The sequence below is a fragment of the Tigriopus californicus genome, chromosome 11 (assembly GCF_007210705.1).
Source record: "Tigriopus californicus strain San Diego chromosome 11, Tcal_SD_v2.1, whole genome shotgun sequence".
NCBI lineage: Eukaryota > Metazoa > Arthropoda > Copepoda > Harpacticoida > Harpacticidae > Tigriopus > Tigriopus californicus.
Genome location: NC_081450.1, coordinates 8,255,701 through 8,266,760, shown reverse-complemented (window position 1 = coordinate 8,266,760; position 11,060 = coordinate 8,255,701).

The following is an 11,060-nucleotide window of genomic DNA, read 5'->3' as shown; positions in this document are numbered from 1 at the left end:
AGCTGATGGCCCATCATGGCATATGACCAAGGGAAGGGAAGGGAGGACAGACCGGACAAGCACAAGGACAATCACAAGGACCCATGCCGGTCCAAAGACATAAGACACTCGCTACCTCCTAAACTATCCTAAACCAATCCATGAGTGGCAGGCATGACTGGACTTCGAAAAAAAATTCCCTTTTTGGCCGATATATTTTGTTTCAACTTGAGAAAGTTGCGAAAAATGTTCAGAAAATTTGAAAAATGGTTGTAAACAGCGCAAAAAAGGTGTAAATATGCCAAAGCAAGTCGCAAAAAGTGGTTTTTTTAATGGAGATAAGGTCATTCATTCTTAGCCCCTTTTAGCCTCTGCTACATTTCTATCTATTGGCAATTGTAGGCACCCAACTGAATCTACTAGGGTATCCATCAAGTTTGCAGGAAATGTACGTATTTTTTTTCTTACAATCTTCGGCGCAAAGACACGTTTTCAATTGATACCGATGTCATGGTAACCATTTGATTCTCTTCTGGAGCCTACTATTTTTTATTTTATTTTTTTGGAGCCTACTCCTAAGGGTACTTCTGTTCACAAAATAATTTTGGGTCAGATCAAACCCATGGCGGTAGATGTAGCTCAACTGCAGCTCTCTTTTTATTGCAGACTTTCCTAAACCGAAAAAAAGGGAGTTAAATTCAACATTCAAATTCGTTGGTGTTTCTATGTAAGAATAAACATCTGCAATGTTTAATCATTTCCAAATAACTTCGGAGGAAACATTAAAAAAGTATCAAGAAGTGCTGTACAGTAATTATCGGATATAAGAGCAGAATTGTGAATCCCCGAATCAAATTGTACAGTACGTAAAGTAGCATCGGATATAAGGGCAAAAATTTTGGGCCACATCGGATATAAGAGCAGAATTGAAGTCGGCAAGATATTTTCTTTTTTACCAGGATCCAAGCTCCACAATGAAGTTTTCGATGGAAACTGGTTAAGCCATTTTATAAAAGCAAGTTTTCAGCTGCTTTCTCATAAAAACAAAGGTTCCCATACGTTTCCCCCAACGCAATCTCCACCTGTGGATTTCCGCCCGGTGATCTCCGCCATAGTGAACTCCGCCAACGGCAATCTCCACCACCATCAAATTCCCCCACGGTGAACTCCGCCACAGTGAACTCCTCCAATGGTGAATTCCGCCAGGAGTGAACTCCCCCACGACGATCTCCGCCATGGATAACTCCGCCAACAACAATCTCCGCCAGGGTGAGCTCCCCCTACGGTCAAATCCGCCACGATCAACTCCGCCATGATCAACTCCGCCATGATCAACTCCGCCATGATCAACTCCGCCATGATCAAGTCCGCCATGGTCTACTCCGCCATGTTCAGCCTGCCACAATAAATTCTGAGTAATAGTAAGGAAGTTTGCATAAACGGAAAAAGGCTCTTATACACGTTACTTCTTGGGTCTCTAGAATTCAGATTCGGCCTAACTCAAGCAATCACTTTTTAAGTTAAATTTCTCGTTACTTCAGAACATAATCTTTCAAGCAAATTTCGCCCGAGCTTTGCATTAATAAAAATGAGCCCTCCCCTTTAATGGAAGTTATTGGGTCATAAAAGCATCTTTTTGCTTAAAGGGCTGAACAATCTTCCTTGTCATCAAATATTAATCCCACGGGGCTTTTTCTGTATTTCATTGTGTATAGAAATGTATGACACATATCGAGGTTAAGTCTGTTTAGTCATCCTTCATTACAAATATGTCACAAGATGAGATAAGTTTCAGCAAGTCCGCTAGAACCAAAATGTTCAAGGCAGGCCATTGAGAATGCCAAACAGAGTAAGTATATTCTAAAGTATTATTTGGCGCAGAATGTAATGATTACGTTTAGCTGTGTGCTAACTCGGTGAAGTCGTCATAATTTGAGGGCCCCCTTGTTTTGTTTTTTTTATTTTCGAACTAACTTACCGCTACCGGGATTGGAATCCCAGCATTGTTGCATTATTTGAATTAAAATTTCAAATTTCAAATTCAGATAAAGTGCAATTGGTTTTCGTCATATGTGTGCATACTTGGGGAAAAACGTGAATTTTAACTACCATTAGATTGGGTAAAATTAGATTTTGGTCAAAGGGTGTAAAATGTTTTTTAATATACTTAATAGGTAGGTTTCTTTGATTTTGAATGTTGCGGAGGTAACTACTCAATCGATTGCATTCAATCAGTAGAGCAGAGTCTTGGGAGTTTAAAGTCAGTTGATGTAGTTTATAGTGATTTTGACAAGGCGCTGAAGGGTAGATAGTTCCCAATTAGTTAGCAGGCTTCAAGAGCTTGAAAACTGATGAGATAGAACATTTCGTTTGTGGCAGAAACCAATTGATTAAGGTCTAGGGATCTCGTAGTGACACAATCCTGCAGAATTCATGACTTCAAGTTGGCTTTTCTAGAGGGCTCCTTACTTTTACTCTCCTTTTCCCTTCTATTCATAGTTCCGATTCAAAAGGTTACAGTTATGAACTGCATCTTCTTGTATTGACGATACAAAGTCAGATTCGGGAAGGAATGACCATGACCCAATAGCTTTGCAAAATAATTTAGATCGAATCTACTCCTAGGTCACCGAGAGTAATATGACCTATAACAAAATTATATTCAGGTCAATGGCCGTGGGTTCGACGCCATTAAAGGCTTTATCAGTCCCGATATGAATATGGCGGTAAAGCTATGAAACAGGTCTCGTCCATGAAAGATTTAAATGTATTCGTCAAACTTTACCAACATTCAAGTGGGTATGCTCTACAAATTTTGCGTTGAGTTTTTCAAACGGGTCGTCAGATATATTGGACGTTGAAGTCCAGAGAAAGTATTGCCATGCTAATTTTGTACTTCATCTATTTAACTCCACTGATTTTCTTGAATATGTCCCAAGACTGTCTCCAACCTAATACCATATACCTTAACACAATAGTAAGACCTGTTGTTATATATCATTCAGTTACTTAACTTGATTGACAATTTCAGGATGCTTCAAAATATGAGTTTGACCTCTCAGTACGAACAAAAGGTGCTTTGCATCTTGGTGGCACTTCGACGGTGAAGCATTACTCAAATAGATTTATTTTGCTTGTTAAGCTGTGCTCTTTGGCCAGAAAGTAATCTGTATATAATAAGATTCAAAGCTTATAGAAGCTGGAAGTCATGAAGCTTGATCATATGATAACCGACCGTGGTTTTGTTGATGATGATGCTACTGTACTTGTGGCCAAGGAAAGTCGACTTATTGCTGAAATATTCCTGGACGTGGGTTTTTAATAGAGTGTTAATATTTATTAGTTCGTCATAAAACTTGGAGCTTTAGTGAGTTGCATTCAAAAGTGGCTGGTTTCCTTCCGCATACTTAAATGTACTATTCACTTTCCCTAATTTTCACTGCCTTTAAATAACAGAAATTGTAGAGAAATGTTTTATTTGCTTACATCAATCATTTATTTCCCGCGTTCAGTCCTCATTTTTTCTCCTTCCCCACGCTTGAACGCGGTCTTGCTTCATAAGAGTAGTTCATGGTTGTGAGTGTACTTCAGACTAGGGGATTTTTTCTTGGTACGGTTTTCCTTGGGAGAATTCACCACTGACGGACGTTATCATGGCGGAGCTTAATTTGGCGGGGTTGACCTCGATCATGGTGGAGTTGATCATGGAGGACTTGATCATGGCGGACTTGATCATGGCGGACTTGATCATGGCGGAGTTGATCGTGGCGGAGTTGATCGTGGCGGATTTCACCGTAGGGGGAGCTCACCCTGGCGGAGATTGATGTTGGCGGAGTTATCCATGGCGGAGATCGTCGTGGGGGAGTTCACTCTTGGCGGAATTCACCATTGGAGGAGTTCACTGTGGCGGAGTTCACCGTGGGGGAATTTGATGGTGGCGGAGATTGCCGTTGGCGGAGTTCACTATGGAGGAGATCACCGGGCGGAAATCCACAGGCGGAGATTGCGTTGGGGGAAACCGATGGCCACCAAAAACAAACAGTCATACAGGGCGACAACTATGTTTTAGGCCATCCAAAAGTAGCTTCAAATGCCACTCCATCATTCAAATTTCCCTCCATATGTAGAAAGGATATCATCCAGTTACCTCTAATTATGTTTAAGTTGACTTTGTGATTTGTATAGTGTCTAGATTTGTCGCAAAATGGAAAGACGTGACGTCATCATGAAACTTATAAGGAAGGCCACAGTTGAACAGGAAGATTGCAAAGGCTTTGGAAGTCATGAAAGTGTCAATCTCAATTGTGTCATATACTATTAAAAGGTTCAAACAGTTCAACAGTGTTGAGAACAGACCAAAATCGGGTCGCTCCTGGTCGGTGAGGACGCCCAAACTAGTAAAAGCAACCTGAATGAAAATCTATCGAAATAGCAAAAGGTCCATTCAACAAATGGCTTGCCAGGCAGGTGTGAACTGGGAAGTTATGCAAAAGGTGGTCAAAGAGGACTTGAACATGACTGCCTACCATATGCAAAATAGACAGATCTTGAGTTCGACTGTTATCCAGAAGAGGCTCTCCAGAGCAAGAAAACTCAAGAAGTGGTTTCAAGAGGGCACAGACATTTCTGTGATTTGGACAGATGAAAAGGTCTTCACTGTTGAAGCTGCTTTCAACAGTCAAAATGATTGGATTTTGGCCAGGAACATTCAGAGTGTTCCTGTGAAAGAGAGAACAATATTCAGGCGGCAAAAACCAGCATCTGTAATGGTGTGGGCTGGTGTAACTGATTGCGGCAAGAAAACCCCTTTGGTCTCCCTTCCAGAGGGTATTAAAGTAAACCTGCACATTCAGTTGGGCATGTTAGCCTCTAAGGTGCTTCCCTGGATCCAGGCTCAACAATGGACGGGTTCCTACTGTTTCCAACAGGATGGTGCACCCTCCCACACAACAAAACTCGTTCAGAGTTGGTGCAAGGACAAATTTGAGCACTTTTGGGACAAGACAATGTGCCCCCCTTCTTTTCCAGATCTCAATGTAATGGACTTTTGTATTTAGTCCATTCTGGAGAGGAAATTTGGGGTACGGTTGTACAAAAACATTGAAGATCTCAAGGCAGCCTTATTGACAGAATGGGAAAATGTTGATGAGGAAAGCATAAGTGCTTCTAGTACTGCAGCGCGAAAACGTGTGAAGGCTGTAATTTCTGCCAGGGGTGGATACGTCTAATAAACTATGAATGTGAATTGTAGCAGGGTATATATTTATTGATTTAACTTAACCGAGTCACCTCTGAAATCTCAACAGACGAAGAGTTAAAGCCGCTTCAAAGTGTCCGAAGTCATTGTTGTCAACCTGTACATAGTGGCTTCTGGCAAAAGAACCACTTTTTCCATCAAGAAGCTATATAACAGCTTCAAATAAATCCTTCCTTGTTTTACTCATAGATCAATGTTGTACGTAAAGGCATTTCAAATTAAAAATTGAATACTTGAAACATTATAATTTGAAGGTACACCTTGTGTGGACTCTATGTTGCAATTCAATTGAATTCTTAGCATAATAACATCCAACATAGTTCTTGCATTTGATTGTATTTCCATAGCATGCAGAAACATGCACATACGCGTATATCCTGATAAACTCTGAAAAGCTATTGAAAATACATGTGTCTCAATTTTGTTTCATAATTTTTAATCTTTGATTGAACTAACATGCAATTAAAAATCCTTACTACACTTGACTACCATCTTGAAAGTGGAAAATATTCCATGCATATCAAGCCAAATTTGAGAAAAAAGGAAGATGTACTTCTAATTTCAACTAACTAAGTGGTAGTTTATGCTTTGGACGCTAAAAATTTATCAAAAAGGATGGGTTTCAAAGTATTGCTCAAATTGATTGTTAGAACATGGAAAACGTGTGTCAGAAGCCTTACAATAATGTCCAATGCTAAATTGAAAGTTTAAGTGTGTTTTTTTCCAGAAGCGATAAAATCTATTAACCTTCAAAAACGTCATTACCTTCTTATTTGGCACAAAAATGCTCTGAACGTATCATTAAATAATATTCAAGGTATTTGATGTATCTTGTGCACATCTTTAGTTCCATTTTGTAGGGCTTTTAGGAGGGAATAATCAGCATAATTTTCAAGAACTGATTCAAGACCTGATGTAATGGAAGTGTAGAAAAACTCCAATACTGTTTGATATGATAATGCACGGAATATCGAACACACATTTTTCCCATGAAATTTTAAAGTAATACAATGTGAGATATATTTTTACACCCTATCCACTTTATTAGTAACTACTGAAACAAACAAGAAAAACACGTTGGTTTTTTGGTTGACAGTTAGTTTTAAATTACATAAAATAATTACTTTTTCTGTAAAGATTTGTAATGATGAATGTTAAATTTGTTTAAGTTTCATAGTTTCTAAAAGTGTTTTGTAAGTTATGATTAGGGCCGACCAAAGCTTGTATCCTGCATATTGTGCAACTTGGACGTCCGAGATTTTTCTGCTAATTTATTGCATCTGCAAATTTTGCAAGTTTAAGAGCAATATTTGACATTTTTCAACAATTTTTTTCGCATTTGGAGTCATTTTAGCAAAAAATCAATACTTGTGAATAATTTTGAAGAATCCTGGTCAACTTTAGAAAAAATGTGAAATTTCATTGCCTGATTTTTTTTCCAAATTTCTTTAACAAAAAGTACTTATTGTACTTTACTGCCTATGTACTCCACTTATCTTTAATAACTCTTTTCTTCTGAATTCGATGTCCTGGGGTTTTCACATAAGGATTTATTTCGTGATTATCAAAACGTTAGACTTGGTCATCTTGTGCTCTTATCTGGTATATTCTTGAATCAAGTTAAAACCAAGGTGGTTTCACACGGGCACACAAAATGCTAGAACTGACGGAACAAATAAACCAAGTATCAAATCAATCTCATATTTGAGGGAGGATCAAGGACACATAATAAAAAACTCTTGCGTAAAAAGGACACATTTTAACAATTGAACAATTTAGCAATGATGGAACGCAAAGAGAAGCAAGTACTTCATTGTTTTGACTAGCCTGGATATTTTGGAGGGCTCAAAATTATAAACCTTTACCCTCTTTGCAATTGGCTATTAAAACCTGGTTGAGGAAAAAACTCATGGATATTTTTGAAGATATATTATAAAGGATCAGGGATTTTTGAGTTATTGTATGAAGTTTTCCATTTGGCAATGGCTCGAGCATGGACGCCAAAAGGCTAACGCACTTCCTTCGGCCTTTAGCCGACCTTCAGTAGGCTCTTAGCGTTGGTTCTGACCCCAAGACTGCGCTCAGTTGAATTTTCGAACATTGTTTTTCGTGGCCAACGTTGGGAGCGTTGCCAATCGCCTATGGGCTCAAGTTAGATCATTTGGGTATGGCATTATCTTTCAAACAGTTCCTCTTAATGAAAGCCTGGGTTTTAATGCCAAAAAAATCTTTGAGCGGGAAGAAACCTTTTCACGAAGATTTTATAAGGCCCTTAATTTCTTTACACCCTGTATTTACAAAATAACTCGCTCTCACTGGCCGGCCCGGAGGAAAAAACGTTACGTTTGGACGTCAAATGTATAAAGTTTTAGTTGAAAAAACTAGACAAATCATTGTCTTTCATTTTAATGATACCAGGGATTACATTCTTGTGCAATCCATTTGCACAATTTGAAGGAAAAATTCCAAAAAAAAAAAAAAAAAAAAAGATTTTTTTAGCTGGAACTACGGAAAAATGCCTCACATTGATAAAAAAAAATCACTCTAACAGGTGGGTGTGAGGACTATTGCTTTGCCAGAATGCTATTTTCTATAGTTCGAGCAAAAGAGGGGGATTTTTGTGCAAATGTACAACCCCAAACAAAAAAATCGTAGGAACGAGGGTCTGTGGGACACAGTTAAATGTATCACGAAATTCTTGAGAGAACCAGATTTTGACAAGTCAATAGAGAGTCTTGCTTTTCCACACACCAAGCTCTCCCAACTCCTTCATGAGATTTGTGGGGCAGGTAACTTATGGTTTCTTATGAAAGGAGAGGGACGTTGATTACTGAATGTGGGGATTAGAGGGTGAGGTAACTGGCACAAAAACATGTTTGTTGCTTTAATTTTACAGCAAAGCCTCCGCTAATATAATATAATATAAATTAAGCATCTTTAGGTGGAACTGGTTATCTGGGTATCTAAAAATATGCTCTCACGAAACCACATGGGAGTACCCCATTGGATACAAAAAACGAACGGAAGTTTACTTCGAACAGTTAAAGTACGCCTTCGGTTACCTATCAATGACAATAAATAAATGCCTTCTAAGCAAGAGATGATCCAAATTGAGGGATTCATTAGCAATTGAAACATAACAAATACGAGAAGAATATAAACGTTTTCATCTATCGGTTTTAGGGACAAATAGTGTGCATGCATCAAAAGAAGTTAAGGGTCACTCAATCTAATACCATACCATGAATGATCTAACTTTAGTCGAGTGGAGATTGGTAACCCTCTGACTTTTGGCCATCTGTAGAATGACTCTTGTAATCCCAGAGTTTGGATAGTTCGAAAGCTTCAAGTTTTTAAAGGCCTCAAAAAACTGCTAGTTTATGACTACCAGATCCTCGAACCGTCTAACTTGACTCGCCTTGCCAATTTTAACAAACTCGTCAATTATATAGCAATGCGTTGTCGCTCCTGAACTTTGTTGAACTGAGAACAGGGGAAGCTTGATTTCCAAGCATTTAAGCCATGAACACGACATTGTAAATGGCTTCACAATGGACCCCAAAGGACCTTCCAGAGTGTTTAATTTTCTTCTTAGACTTGGCATTAGAAAAGAAAAACGCCTTTGGATTTGTTCTAACCTCCTCGGTCATTCTACTCTCCTTTCTCACTCGATCATTATAAAGAGCGTTCTTAATCGAGTTTGGCCTTCATATATTTTTCAATGGAAGCTAGCAATCACATATTGTAGGAGAAAGAATAGAATGAGATGTGCATCTTTCTCTAAAAGATTTCTTCCTAAATTTCGGGTTTTTTATTATTCCCCACCTGTTGGGACACGTTGAGGGATAATACGAGTGGAGCAACTAAAAAACTTTGAAATGAAATAAGACGTTCCCAGGATTTTGCAGGATGAATGGCCTTGTTCTATGGTGCAAGTGCCTGAGTTCGAAGCGTGTCTGATTGCCTGCTCAAAAATTCTAAAATATGCCTGAATACATGGCAAAGAATAACCGAGCAAATAGAATACGTTAATTGCAATTTCATGCCACATGTGGAACTTGCTAAATTACTAAACCCATACAATGGCACTTTTTAAGCTTTTCTTGCTTGAAGAAGCAATATTTACGAACCAAAAAAGAGACAAGAACTAAAGTTTTTATTAATGGGTACTCCATGAACTTAACAAACAGCGTCAATCAAAGAAGTTTAACTAAAAAAATAACCAAAGGTTGACGAGAATAGTATTGAAGTATGGTCCATATGTACTGATGTACTGAGCACCATTTACTATTGTGTGCCATTGAGCCGATAGGGGACCAGGATTCCTAATTTCGACGATCCTTATTTCACCCTGACTGGCCATTGTTGAATACGGTATCTGCAACCTAACGCCATGAATCCCTTCTTACCAAGTTGAATCATATTCTTAAGATTTTACTAATAAATGGTGCCTTAACTATGGCAAAAATCAGCAGAAACAGAGCATATTTTTCATATGCCTATTAGCGAGGCTTTAAAAAGTTTTCCTCTCCAGTCCTGACGGACTCTATGGTTTTGTGGCCTGGGTTGGCCAATCTGGCCCATTGCTGTTCTTTTGGAGCTAGTGCTAATACAATATTGGTATGGCCAAAGCTTCCCTTCAAACGTCAAATCACTCCCAATTGGCTGCTTTTGATTCCCTGGTGGCGTTTAGAAATTGGCGTCGAGGGGTGCTGGCAACCTTGCAACGCAGGTTCTTGGGCATGAATTTGTCAGTCCACTCTACTCCCGCTTTCTCATGGCTTCACGCTCAGGTGTGGGTGTTCTAATGTATTTTCAAAAATATCTTTTCTGGTCCAAACTAGATGAAATAATCCTCGCGAAGTATTTATGTCTTACTCTGAGACAATGAAGGTTTGTAGTAATTAGGACATTAGGTAAAACGGTCCTCAAGTTCTGTGTTTGAATTGCTTTACTCAAGGCCGGGTTCGTTTTTATCCTTCCTGGGTCTTGTGGGTAAGCAGTGCATTGGAATTGAGTGGACGGACCATGGAAAGCGCCGTCCTGGCGTAATCAAACGATGCATGAAGCATGATGCAAGATCGAAAACAGACCCAAACCTGTAACAATCTAGACTGTGATCGACTGAAGAAGCTCATCAGTTTGCCTTTCGCGTGCTGCTTTAAAATAGTATTTCAAAATTGGCGTCTCCAATGATGATGAAGAGGGCTGCTTAAAAACGTAATTAAAAGGGCTTAAGAGATGAAAGAAGAAATTGACAAAACGAATCTTTAAAAAAACAGACGAAAAGGCAAATGAAAACAAAATGAGTCTACGCTCCTCTTAAAAATGTCTTTTGAAGTTTTTGCAAGTGTCTACAAAAATTAGTTCAATATGTTTGGAGCAAAATGTCTTTGCTGTCCAGCAAGGTATTGAATGATTTTGCAACAAAACATTGCACAGGGCTGTTGATACATACACGTATTATTGTCTGAAATAGTCTGAGCTTTTAAATCTTAAGGGTTCCAGATTAGAGGAAATAAATTTCAGCTCATTAGAACAAAAATAAATGAAAATTGAGTCGGACCCAAGAGGAAAAAGAGACAGCCAAGAGTTAATAGAAAATGTTCCATTTTTATTAATGAAAAACTGCATACACCCTGCCTCTTAATACCTTGTCAGCCGTCTTCTTCCAACACTACGTTTCAATGATAGAAATAGGCTTCCCCTGCAAGGGCAAGTTCCTTCCACTGAACGGCGTATATCCCACTTCTACTTTTGGTGGAAGTGTATGGGAAAATGTGTTCAACTTTGCAGCCACTCTTCCCCTACGGTTGGATGTAAG